This window comes from Gobius niger (genome assembly GCF_951799975.1).
Source record: "Gobius niger genome assembly, chromosome: 2".
In the NCBI taxonomy this organism is placed as follows: domain Eukaryota; kingdom Metazoa; phylum Chordata; class Actinopteri; order Gobiiformes; family Gobiidae; genus Gobius; species Gobius niger.
Window position 1 is genome coordinate 39,341,832 of NC_136853.1, and position 12,870 is coordinate 39,354,701.

The 12,870-nt window shown below is 42.8% G+C and overlaps 1 protein-coding gene and 1 long non-coding RNA gene across 5 annotated transcripts in view; one reads left to right on the top strand and one right to left on the bottom strand.

Moving 5' to 3' along the window:
• The window catches only part of LOC306960201, a 508,646-nt gene that overhangs the window by 208,371 nt on the left and 287,405 nt on the right, over window positions 1–12,870 (bottom strand). The window lies entirely within an intron of this gene.
• The window catches only part of grm8a (glutamate receptor, metabotropic 8a), a 431,389-nt gene that overhangs the window by 76,911 nt on the left and 341,608 nt on the right, over window positions 1–12,870 (top strand). The gene's annotated exons all lie outside the window — the stretch shown is intronic.

Genomic DNA, 12,870 nt, shown 5'->3' on the forward strand with positions numbered 1-12,870 from the left:
ATTCATGAGGCGTGTGCATTTTGAGGTTTATAAACTGTCACACTCCGCTTTGGTTGTCACAATCCCAACTCAACATGAGTAGCCTTGACTTAAGCAGTCTAAGGCCACACCACCTTGTTAATGTCCGATCTCGTAAGACCTCGAAAGCTGAACAGGTTTTCGGGCCTGGTTTGTACCTGAGTGGGAGACTATGAGGGAATACCAAGTAGCCTCTGTGAGTGGTGTGTGAGTGAGTGAGTGGTGGTGTCGGAGGTCTGATGAGTGCCTTTGTAAGAACAGCTGTGGATACACACTGTACGGAGCTTTCCGCCACCGTTTATGGATTTTGTGTCTTTGTATGTATGTATGTATGTATGTCTCATTGGCGTCAGAAGCATTTCGAAGGTGGGGGGGGGGGCACATTTGAAGAAGGGGGCCGGGGTGTGTGTATATAGGGCTATCCAAGCACCTGAGCCGCTGTTCTCCTGCCAGACCTGGCGCCTTATGAAAAACTCAGTGAATTAGGAGCTCTTATTAGATGGCGCGCTCATGTTTGCATCCTCATTTATTCAGCTTCAGCCTCTTAACTCCTACCATCGCAAAGAAACATCACTGCGCTTGTATCTTCACAATCCCCACAAATGCAGATCAAATTGGGTGAAAGGAGAGAAAGCAAGCAAACATTTACCTGTCAGATGAATATTGATCTGACTGGTAAAAATCAGACAGCGAGGTTTAACACGCGTATTGACCAGTTGAACACTCGTGCCAGCCTCATCAGCTTCATCACCCGCTTTGAAATCACATCCAAAACTGATGTTCCTTACCTTAAAAATTTACTGGTCAGGCCCTTTGTACTTATAAAGAAGGGAAACACGCTGTCCACCTGCCGAGGACCACGAAGAGTCCTGCTCCTTTGTGATAATCTGTGAAAAACTCAGAAAACACGATGCACGAGTGTCCTTGTGCTTTGGTTTGGTCAAATCTGTCAGTCCGTCCATTGAAAAGCCTCTTATCTTCGTAGTTTAGCCGTTTTTCACCAGTTTACAGAGCCATGTTTACATTTCAGCTGCTCTGAGGTGATGGTAGCGGAGCCGTATAAACACAGCTACGCAGGGCAGAGCGGATGCACCGTAGAGCGACGTGATACTCACGTGGAGCTCAGACCCTTGGTGTGCGTGACGTGACCACGGTATGGCGGTGTTCCAGTTACCGCCCCAGGCCAATGCGTCATGCAAATCGCTATTTTGTGGTAGCTAAATTATGCCATTGGGGCAGATTGACAGCCAAGTTTCATTAGTTAGCAAAATAAAGATGCAGATTTCTCATGCAGACCCGAGAGGATCCTGGAAATTGTAGCTCGGAAGAACAATCACAGAAACCTTTACAGTCGATTGGGAGTAAGTCAAGGTGCAAGACGTGCCACAGGAGCCTTCAATTTTCTGATAAAGTAAGTATAGACTCTGCTGGCTCTGTTAGAAAGTCTACCCGAAATATAAAACACCGGCAAGTTTGTGCTGTCTCTGAGAAAAAGGGAGTAATATTCCAAAGTTGCTTTTGTAATGGGATCTTTTGTCTGCCCATGCCCTATTGCTCTGTGTTATGATTGGACATTTTATTTCCTCATTTCGGCTTCGATTTGATGTGGTACATTTTGTCTCAGAGTTCAGTGTCAAACAAAATGTTCCAAATAAGGCCAAGACTTTGTGACATTCTTCCAACTCTTTTCCTTTGACACTTATTCTTTTGCATGACCTTTGATGGTTTTGGGGGGAAAGATTCTCGTCTGTGATTCTTCGACGGTAATTGTCTCATTCCTCTTTCTGGCTTAGTTTCTATCTCGTGTCACTGCACTTTTGAGGTTTTTACAAGGTTGGTGTTTGATGTACTGTTCCATGTTACCACTGTGTTTTTCCCCTGTCTTGCCCTATGAAGGTGTTATTGTGCTTGAGGCTTACTGTGCAGAATGGTTGCCGTGCCAGTTAGTCTTTCCCAGGGCATGATGCACAATATACAGTATATGGTGTAAATGCATAATGTCCTATTAAAGGAACAGGCCACCGTTTTCCATACTGAGATATGTTCTTACCTGAGCTTAGACGAGTTGATACGTACCTGTCTGGTCTTTGTGCGTGCGCTCAGTCATGCACAACGACCAAAGATGTTGTCAGCATTCGGCCTCTCCCAGCATATTCCTATTGCTCCAAACCAGAGGGAAGTTGGAAGCGACCAAGCTCTTCCACGGACATGCATAAAGACCAGATGTATCAACTCCTCTAAGCTCAGGTAAGAACATATCTCAGTATGGAAAAAATGGTGGCCTGTTCCTTTAAAGGGACTATACAGAGATTAAAAATGTTAAAATAATGTATTTTCCTACATGTTCCAACCATGTCCTAATGTGTAGAATGAGCCCAGACCTGTTCACCACAACTTTCTCTAAAATCATGAACTGTCACTCAAAAAGGTGTTAATTCGGGTCCGAGGTGCCGTCATGCACGAGCTTAAAGGAATAGGCCACCGTTTTTACATACTGAGATATGTTCTTACCTTAGCTTTGACGAGTTCTTTAGGACCTGTCTGATCTTCCCCCGTGCCTTCAATCACGTAAACACAGCGCAGACGGCGTTAGCATTTAGCCTCTCCCCCTCTCCTCTATAGCTCCAAAACAGTTCAAGATAGAAGCTACCAAGCTCTTCCACGTTTTCCCTATTTAAATATGGTTACGTGAAGTGTTACACTACAAAGTATAATTACACAAAATTAAACAATGTGGATTTTCTAAGCGGATAAAAGGGGGAACTATATTGTAAGGCGTAATAATACCAGGAGTAGTTCGAAATCCGCGCAGTAACTTTACTGTGCGGATGCCAGATCACTCCTGGTATTATTACGCCTTACAATATAGTCCAGACAGGTCCTAAAGAACTCGTCAAAGCTAAGGTAAGAACATATCTCAGTATGTAAAAACGGTGGCCTATTCCTTTAATATAGAAGGTGCAGTTACACATTTGACCTGAGATGGCAGTAGTGAGTATAAAATGGCAAACTTGCATCTAGCCCCTTTAAGTCTATAATGACTCCTCTCTTGTTCACATGTCCCATTGAAAAAGCCATATTTACTTTACACCTAACCTCCAGACACCTGCTCCTTCAGCGCCTATTGTCCGGTGCCGTATTCAGTGCTCAGCCAGACGCTGTGGTTAAGCTGCAGTGGACTGTGGAGATGGAGCGATACACTTTCACTCGTGTCTGTGCGAGAAGACCATTTCTGTCTGATATGAGCCTTTATGGAATAATTGAAAGAGGCTGAAGCAGAAAAGGTAGTAATTGAAACGGGAGAAAGAGAACAATGAGGAATAGAGATAGTGCAGGACTTGTGTAAATCAGAGAACAGATCTGTGTTGGACTCATAATTACAGGAGAGCTTAATACTCTGTTACAAAGACGTATCAGTAATGTGGCATACTGCTTGAATAGGTCTCATATTGTTACATACTTCACTCTTACAATACTATAAAAATGCCCAAAAGTGTTTTGCATGAAAGTACAAAAGATTGATGATTCACAACATGGTTCAACATTCAATAGGGTGCATTGAAGAGAGGTTTAAACGGTTCTCCACGCCCATAATCCCAAATCTGTCTCAACATTTCCGAGGTGTCGATCATGTGAAGTATTATATATAGGCCATATTTGATCCCTGGTCAGTTGGTTAGTGTCTTTTCTCTGGCTTACTGTCATTATCATTTACATTGCATGCGTTTAACACTGATACTTTGTAAATCAAGAGTCAATTCATTCTCTGTAGACAATGCAACAAATGCTACAAGCCGTTTTCTAATCAACCCCAGTCCATTTGGCCCATTCTCCTCCGCTCGCTGTGCTTTGTGTGCATTCATAACGGATGAAGATGGCGCCCATTTGGGTCTACAGCACAGGGGGCGTGTTTGTCTGGAGCCGTTAGCCCGTGAACACGTACATCACGCTGGGCAGATGAGCCTTGAAATTCATTTTTGGAAGAACAAGGAACAAGCTAAACATTTCCCTTACACTGTGTCTGCGTCACGTTCTTTTGTTTTGGTAAATGAGATCGTCTTGTGCGCTTTTCCCCTTCAGTACGTGTGTGCAATAGTGTGGATGACAGTGACAGGTTGATGTGGTCTTTTCCTGTTGCTTTGAATAAATTTGAATGCAAGAACAAGACGTGGAGACACAAAGAGACGCTGACTCGCACGCACCAAAATGTAGCAGACGCGCCTTGAAACTCTTGACTGAGCACACACAATTTTTTTTGCATTCAAATTAGATCAAGCCAGCAGAAAAGCTACTTAAATCACAAAGTTCTTTTAAGGCAAAGCCCATGGTTGATGTGGGGAAAAAAGAGAACCTGTTTCTCAAGGCTATGGCAACTAGTAATATCATTTTTTGGAATCTTCATTGCTAAACTATGCTAGCATGTTTAGCTCATGTTTTTGTTATTTTTCACATGCAAATATACTAGGCAAGGCAAAGCAGTTTATTATAGAGCACAATTCATACACGAGGCAATTCAAAGTGTTTCACAGTTGCATAAAATTGCAAGAAAGCGGGTAAAATCCTTACAGTTTTCATATAAAAATAACTGTTTTCAGCCTGGATTTGAACATTGTCAGAGTTGAGGCTTTTCTCACTGTTCCAGATTTTAGCTGCATAAAACTTAAACACAGCCTCACCATGTTTAGTCCTCACTCTGGGACCCACTAGGAGACCCCTTCCTGAAGTACTCAGGGCCCGAGATGGTTCACACGGCTGCAACATGTCAGGGATGTACTTCGGTGCTAAACCATGAAAAGATTTGTACACAAGCAGAGCTGTTTTAAATTCTATTCTCTGAGCGACATGAAGCCAGTGCAGAGACCGGAGCACTGGACTAATATGGTCGTATTTCCTGGTTCTCGTCAGGACTCGAGCAGCAGCGCTCTGGATGCACAGGAAGTACTTAAAATGTCACTAAGTTAAACATCAATAGGTAGCGTTCACGTGACATCACAACATTCTAAAGAGCCTATAGTTTAACATTGAGGTGGAGGTCAACTGACGGTAACTATGGTAACGGTGGTAACTGACAAAATGCATATTTTTATGTCTTTGTTTTTTGGCTCATATCTCAGTCATTACTGGAGGAATCCACATGAAACAAAAACTGTCACAAAGTTCATTGTCTCCTCTGTCGGCATATATGAACTAATGTACAATTATTATCTCTAAAAAATGTCAAAAAGTGGTGACAATATGCGAAACATGACCATGATGTTGTACAATAGAAAGGACTTTCAGACAAAAAAATAATATCACAAGTTTGAGAATCCAATCACAATCAGATACTGAAGAGGAAAAACATTTGTCAATTTTCGCTTTGGAGATTTCTTCCAAAAACTGCATTTCTCCCATAGAGTTGCATTGGCCCTGCCCTCCATCTGACATTATGACATCATCACATTCTAAATCGTGAACGCCACCTATACCTTAGAAGATCAGTCACAGTTGATTTAAAGGGTTTAATTCCCACAACTGGCATTGTATACTATTGTTGTGTTGTTGGGCACGACACATCACCTATATTGCCTATAGGAATATAAGTGACAATGGCACAGGATGAAGCCGACCTCAGTCTCCCCAAGGCAGGCGTCTTCATCGGTGGGTTGTGACCAATGGGCGAGGAATATGCTTCTCTATGGTCCTTGGTGGGTGGTATTACATTGCTGTAATTACATTGCTGTAATACCACCCCCTTGTGGCCAGGGGTGACTCCAAGACACAATTGAGAGCATTTAGTCTACTTGGGACACCCACCCCGTGAGTGCAGGGCTTCCCGCCTTTTTGCCCTTTTAAGGAACAGGCTACGTAGGAGGAGACATAGCGGCCATTAAGGTTCACACAAGACTCGGGAACCTTTTCCAATGAAGGGGGCTACATGGACTCCGGAACCTTTTTCAATGAAGGGGGCTGAATGGGACCCGCTCATCTTTATTATATTATATCCATGGTTGTGACTGCCAGCCATGGGGCACTCCTGGAAGCTGCAAAATTATTTGGTTAATTTCAATTATTTCATAAGTCATACACAAAAGGATCACACATTTCATTCTTGTAGCAAAACTATCAGAAAGTTTCACAAACATAAAACAATAAAAAGTTGGGGATCTCCTGTCCTTCTTGCCTTGGCCTGAAAAAGTGTAGGCATGTGATTAATCAACACTATTGTATAACTTCCTCTGAAAAAAGTGAGTAATGTAGTTCAGCACAGCTAGTCTGTTTCTTTGTGTCTTCTTTATGACGCATGTACAACTATGTTACACCAAAAAGGTCATCTATGGAATCCAAACCCTTCGCAAGCTCTCACCCCCAGGCAGGCCAGAGAAGAGACATATGCCATCTCTTCCTCCTCCTCTTCTTCTTCCTCCTCCTCCTCCCTGTGGGGCTCCCAGTGTTGATTAGCTTTGAGTCTACGCAGCTGCTAACAATCGCTGAAGGACAAGTGGATGATATACAAGAGTGTTTGAGAGCCGTAACAGAGACTTCGACTAGAGTGACAGAATAGGACGCCTTCTTTCTCATTCTCATTTCTCATTGATTATTTATTCATAGTGGGCAGAGCAATGGGTTTTAATTATTATGCAATAGGCATCAATATTCACCCTAATGTAGTGATTAAAGATATTGTACAGTGGAATTCTTCTTAAAACTCTTCTAATTAAATCAAATTATGACAATCTTGCAATGGTAAAGATATGTTTCACACACTGGAGCTGAATTGGTTGTGTTTCATCAACAATTCCTGCAAAAGCTTTCATATGTTATGGCCTAATTAAGATACAAAAGATGTCACACATTTTATGCCAGTTTTGCTTTCTGGAGAACAAAAAGAAAAGCAAACAGATAAACGACTGGAGCAAAACCGCTTGTGACCGGATTACGAGCATCATAATCAAAATGTAGCCGCTAACATGTCGACTAAAATCTTGGGCAAGACAGTGGTGCAGCTATTGGCGCGTCCTCTCTTCAATACGCGTGTGTTGAGTTTGCTTGCTAATTGTTTTTTTTGTACTTGGTAAATCATGATGAACATGTCATTGTTAGCTTTTAGTGTCTGTATTTGATTGGCAGCTGTCAAAATGACTGACAACCCCATTAGCTTCTCCTATTCCCCTTTATCACATAGAAGCAGGTAGATGGGTTGACACATTGCCTATAAATGTTATATTGTTCATATATAGTGTTCCAAGTGAAGTATATGAGTTGCATTATGTAAACATGGTCTTACAGGGCATATAGAGTGAAAATCATTGGAGTGAAATGGAACGTAAAACAATATGGTGCTGATCGATAAAACTGAAATTTGATAGTGCTCGTTCGGTGGCTCGGGCCATGCTCCATTTCAAGCTGTATGAATTTATCAGGACCTCAAGCGTGACCTTTCCAAATGCCACACGGGACCAGGCCGATACGGAGACGCCTAATCAGCATAAACACGAACGCTGTAGTACAGTTTAGAAGATTATTGGACCTCAAATATCATCATGGGCTGAAAAAGTCAAAATATTGGAAAACCTCACTGCAATTTTACACACAGATCTCACATTCATGATCTTTGCACGCTCAATGAAAAGTAGATCTTTGAAATTATGAAGCTTATAGTTGAAGTAGACATTAAAGCAGGACACATTGCGTTTTTTTTACTCATTCATTGTCTATGAGAGTAAATACTAAGCTGACAGAAAAGACAAAGGGAGAGAGGGATATTCTACATCCAATTACACAATGGAGATCATTTTTTTCACTCAAACTTGGCTGTAAATGCTGTTTAAGTGGCGCTAGCCCGCAGTTAGCTTTGTCCGTTAGCCTGTTAGCTTCGTCTTTGTGATTGTATTAGTGTGTATTGGGGCCTCCGGGTCGGAGCCGGGAAAGCTGCGAGTGTGGTTTTCTGGCCAGAGACATCAGAGGGAGATGAAAGACCCTCCAATCTCACATCAACACTTGTATTAACCCCAGAGGGACTACGGAAATGATTTATTAAGGTAAACAAATTATAGTACTGCTTTAAACCATGTTTTTCTTTCACGTCATTTAGCAGTGGATGCTAACATGCTAAGGAGTCATCACCACCCACTTGCTATTTCTTGTATGTGATTTGTTTATTATAAAACCTCAACACTGACTCATAGGATTGTATAATAAAAAGCTACTTCTGAGACATACACCATGAATTATTCACAGGTAGCCCAAACCATTTCATACAGCATGATTTAAATATACTGAAACAACATTTTGACACAATCATTCATGCATTTTTTCACTGCCCTCACTTAGAGAAACCACACTGACTGACTGGATCGAGCAACGACACTTACTACAATAGGAAAGCCTGTCTTCAATGTGACCACTTCTGTTGATGCCTTGAAAGAAATCCTTCAAAGCTTTAGCAGCAGGCAAGTGAGCTGTCAGTCACACTAGTCAAAGTTAACACATGTGGCGTATGCCAGCTGGGCTGAGGCACACGTCAAAAACATACCAGCACTTTGAACGCGCCTTTTCTCTCTTTCCTTTAAGGCTGCAAGAATCAATGCAAGTGAATAGGAATAGTGATTGTTTTGCTTCAATAATCAAATCGCAAGGGGGGCAGTCATTTATTGGCTAAGTTTGCATCTCTTATAATATGGTGTCTCGAAGAAATCCATTGATGGTTCTAGTTCTATGATACACAGTGTTAGAATACAGCAAAGGAAGAGGTACTGCCCTCGTCAGGTCTGGTCCGCCAGCCTTTGTTTGCTGCTCGAGCTAAATTCAAACGGACCCTTGCAAATCAGATTTGTATATTTACCCCGCTTCCTGTTTGCCCGCGTTTGCGCTACCCTAGACATTTTGTTTATGACCAGACTTAATCGCTGGTACACGCATCATGTCTTTCCTCCAGCTGAATACCTTCATGGCCGAACCGTTCGCATGGGAAGGTGCACCCATTTTTGACCTTTACGTGGCTAATCACCTGCTCTGAGTTGGCGAACTGAGATGGAGACTGCGGAGGGAAGATGAAGTCGGGGAGCCGCAGATTATAATGAGAGATAGCAGCATAAAAGCCTTGTGCAGGACCCGAAGGTGGACAGCAGGGCCAAAAGAGCAGCTCAGATAGCGAGAGCGTGGGTGAGGAAGGAGCACTTGGAAATGTAGATGGTTTCAGCAAAAGTACAATAAGTGGAAGCGTGGAGCAAAGAGAGGATGAAGCATACTTTAAATGATGAACAATGCATGGAGTGCAGTGTAGCCGCTGCAATTAAAGTTGATGAATTCAAGGACAGTATCAAAGAAGGGGTGCTGTTTGGACTGACAGCAGGTTTTGTTTAAGCACATATGGCTTCTTTGTAACGTAACAGATTGATTGTGTGGATTTGTACACTTTTACTTCAAGGTACAATCAAATGCAGACAATGCAGTGATATAAGAAGGCTAGGTCAACAACTGCCAGGTTTATCAAGAGAGTGGGAACTATTTCAATGCTGAAAGAGAATGGGAAGCTAGAATTGATTTCTAAACATAGAGTGTCACCTACAGTACATATAAGGGAAAACCATAAAAAACATAGATAGACACGCACACAGACAAAAGTTTACCTTTGAAGAAGAAATCTATCGTTTGCTGTATTTGCACCATGTGGATTATTTTTGAGGCTGCTGCGCGTGGATTAGCTGGACAATGAATTATAAATTGCATCGTCTTTTATACTTAGAAATACGCTGTTTACTAGTATTTCTTCATGTACATAGTAAGTTGTTAGAGCTAAACGCCGTGAAGTCGTAGCCTAGTGAGGCTCTGAACACAAGCCATGCACTAACTCTCGTGGTCTGCTTCTGACATTCTTAAAACATTCAACGTCTCCTTTTCAGATGTTTGTGTGTTGTGTGGTGCGGGGTAGGTGTAGTGACATGGAGAGGTTGTTCTGTGAGGCTAGAAGAGAGAGTTTGTTTTTACTGCTGCCTGACAGAGTTACCCTTAGCCTTGGCCGTTTTTTAAGCCTTTCTGCGGGTGTTGTTTGGCTATTTCTGCCTTATTTTTTAGCAAAATCACAATTTTGAATGACAAAATCTCAAATCCAAGGCTCTGTGAAGGAGATAGGGGCGGTTTCTCACCGTTGCAGGAGCACATGGGCTTTGTTAACTAGTAAACAATGAATGTCCGCGGGTTTTCCACAGTTTTCACATATTTTTGGGCGGGTTTGGCTGCCCAGACCTGGCAACCCTGACTCTGGGAACCACCAGGAGACCCCTCCCTGAGGATCTCAAGGCCCTAGGTGGTTCATATGGCTTTAACGTATATCAGAGATGTACTTTAGTGCCTGACTATGAAGAGACTTCTACACAAGCAGAGGATTTTAAAGTGTATTCTCTGGTCAGGACTCGAACTTTTGAATATACCGACTATACTGTTAATGAACTAAACCGAACACAACCCTCACACTCTTTATTGGGAGTAGGACATCATCAACTATCCTATAGATGTTGCAGGCTTTGTTTTGACCACAGCTATTGACAACCCGTTGCAAAATCAGTGTCAAGCCTTGAGCATATTTGGCATTGCTGGATTAAATGGATTCAACTTATAAAGTGCTTTTCCAACTTTATCAGGCCCAAAGCGCTTTACAGTAAGGAACTTGTCACCCATTCACACTCTCATTCATACACCAATGTACGCAGATATGGAGGCAAGATGAGTGATGTGTCTTGCCCAAGGAGGACACAACGACAGCGTGCTTAGGCTTAGTTGCTCAAACATGTATAGCCGTGACGGTTCCGTAGTGCGGTTATATCTCTGTAATTAATTAACATTTTGCACCACATCCTGCTCTTGTATTGAGATTGTCGAAAAAGAAACGACAAGCGGGGATGAAAAGTGGGGAGGTGCGAGAGAAGAGGCGGATGGGGCTAAACCTTTGCTGTCAAGATCTCATCAATGAAAAGTACTGCCGCGGGGCTTTACCACCTCCTGCTAGTAAAGGCGGATTAATCAGTGACACGCACACGAACATACACACGCCAGCGCATGTGAATAAGGCAGTGTTATCTCTCAACATTAAAAGGGATCTGCAGGCTCACCGGGAGGATACAGATGATTTATGTGCTCTTGTTTGTGGAGCGTGTTAATGGACAGTTACAGTATCGTCGGCTTGCTTGTACAGGTGTGGAAACATTGTGTCAGCAAATTACTTGGACGGTCTGTCTCACATTTGCAAGCTTTTTTTTGGTCTGGTGAACCTTGAATGGTCACTGTTTTTCCATGTGCATTGATACGTGGAAGCCCAGTGCTTTTTCAAGTATGAGTATTTAAGGCGAGACACGGCAGGTGAAAGTATTGATTTTTCACACAGTGGTCGAAGTGGAGCTTTTTAAGGTAGTTTCCTCCTGTAACAACTTCATGTCAGAGGACAAAAAGGACAAACCTGACCCTGTACGATTTATAAAGTTTTGTCCACAAGTGAGGTATTCATTCGGGCATTCATTCACAAATATTGACAGATTTTATGTCCATGTGTCCTGCAAAGGGTCCCGGACATGACGCTATGACCCACATATGGTACTTTTCCTTCTGAGAGATGCCCGGTACAGAAGAGCGGACTCAGTACAAAACTGTAGGGCTGCTTTTCTCTAAATTAGGTTTTTGCTCCACTCATGCAATGGGATACTTCAGTAGCACCTATACGAACTCAAGATTGGGCCAGATCTTGTGCCTGGCGAGGACGGCACAAACTCTGCTCTGACGGCAGCCCCACATTCATTTCCTCATTTACATCGCTCTACCTTGTGTTCTTCCTTAGGGATGATAGGCTCTCACAGGTCAAACTAAAAACTTTATTAACCTCACCGTGAGCTAAACAATGTTTGTGTCCTGAGAGAAAGAGACGTATCCTACAGCCGGTCCCGCTGTGGCGAGGGTCGGCACTCGCGCAGCCGTAATTGCGTTATCGCAACCAAAACAAAAAAGCACATGTTCAACCCCACAACCCCTCTTTCCATCAGAAAAAGGGGAGTACATAACTCCACCAATGGCCATGGGGGTTTCTCCACCCCACGTACTTCCCACTTAAATGCGCTAAGTCTAGGAACTGCAAGATGTCAAAGTGCGCTCCTACTAAGCGCAAAATGTAACGCTATATAGTATGTGTTTAGAAACACAAGATCGGGCCCAGTGTATCATGCCATTGGTGCTGGAATATATCAGCCGGGCTCTTGCCAGGTTTGTATGTTTGATTGATCCTGCATATTGATTTTCACTTGCTGTTTTTACTGTCAGAAGGTGGAGTAGTCTAAAAATAGCCCACCAGCGTTTTCAAAGCCCACAGTCTTTTACTTGCCTCCACTAAGCTTGTCTTGCTAATTGCCAGTAGACATATTTGTATTGTTTTTTTTTCCTTATTTAAACTGCTCTAGTCCAATCCGGGAACCCATGGCAACAATGGTGTTTGTGTGCACAGAAATGTGGGTTTATATCAGCATTTTGGTCTCTGTTGTAATTCATTTATTCAGTTTAGAGAGTGAGTGAGCTGCGAGAGACTGTTATCCGAGTTGTGTGTCCTGCCCAACACCCATAGTTGTTGAGATAGCAACCAAAACAATTTCCCATTTCCAAGACATCCTTCCCTACTAAGCATTACCTGCATCCTCCAAAAGTTCCCCCGTAATAGCCCCTGTCCGCTGGGAGATGTTTTCATTTTCTATGATATGAATGGTAGCTTGAAAGCAAACTTGGGAGATTGTTTCCCTTATTTGTTCCTGTCAGTGGAGGAGGAGAAGCCAGACGCAGCAGAGACGGAAACCACAGTCCCAAAGCCCAAACGCTACCAATTTCTGCATGCATCAG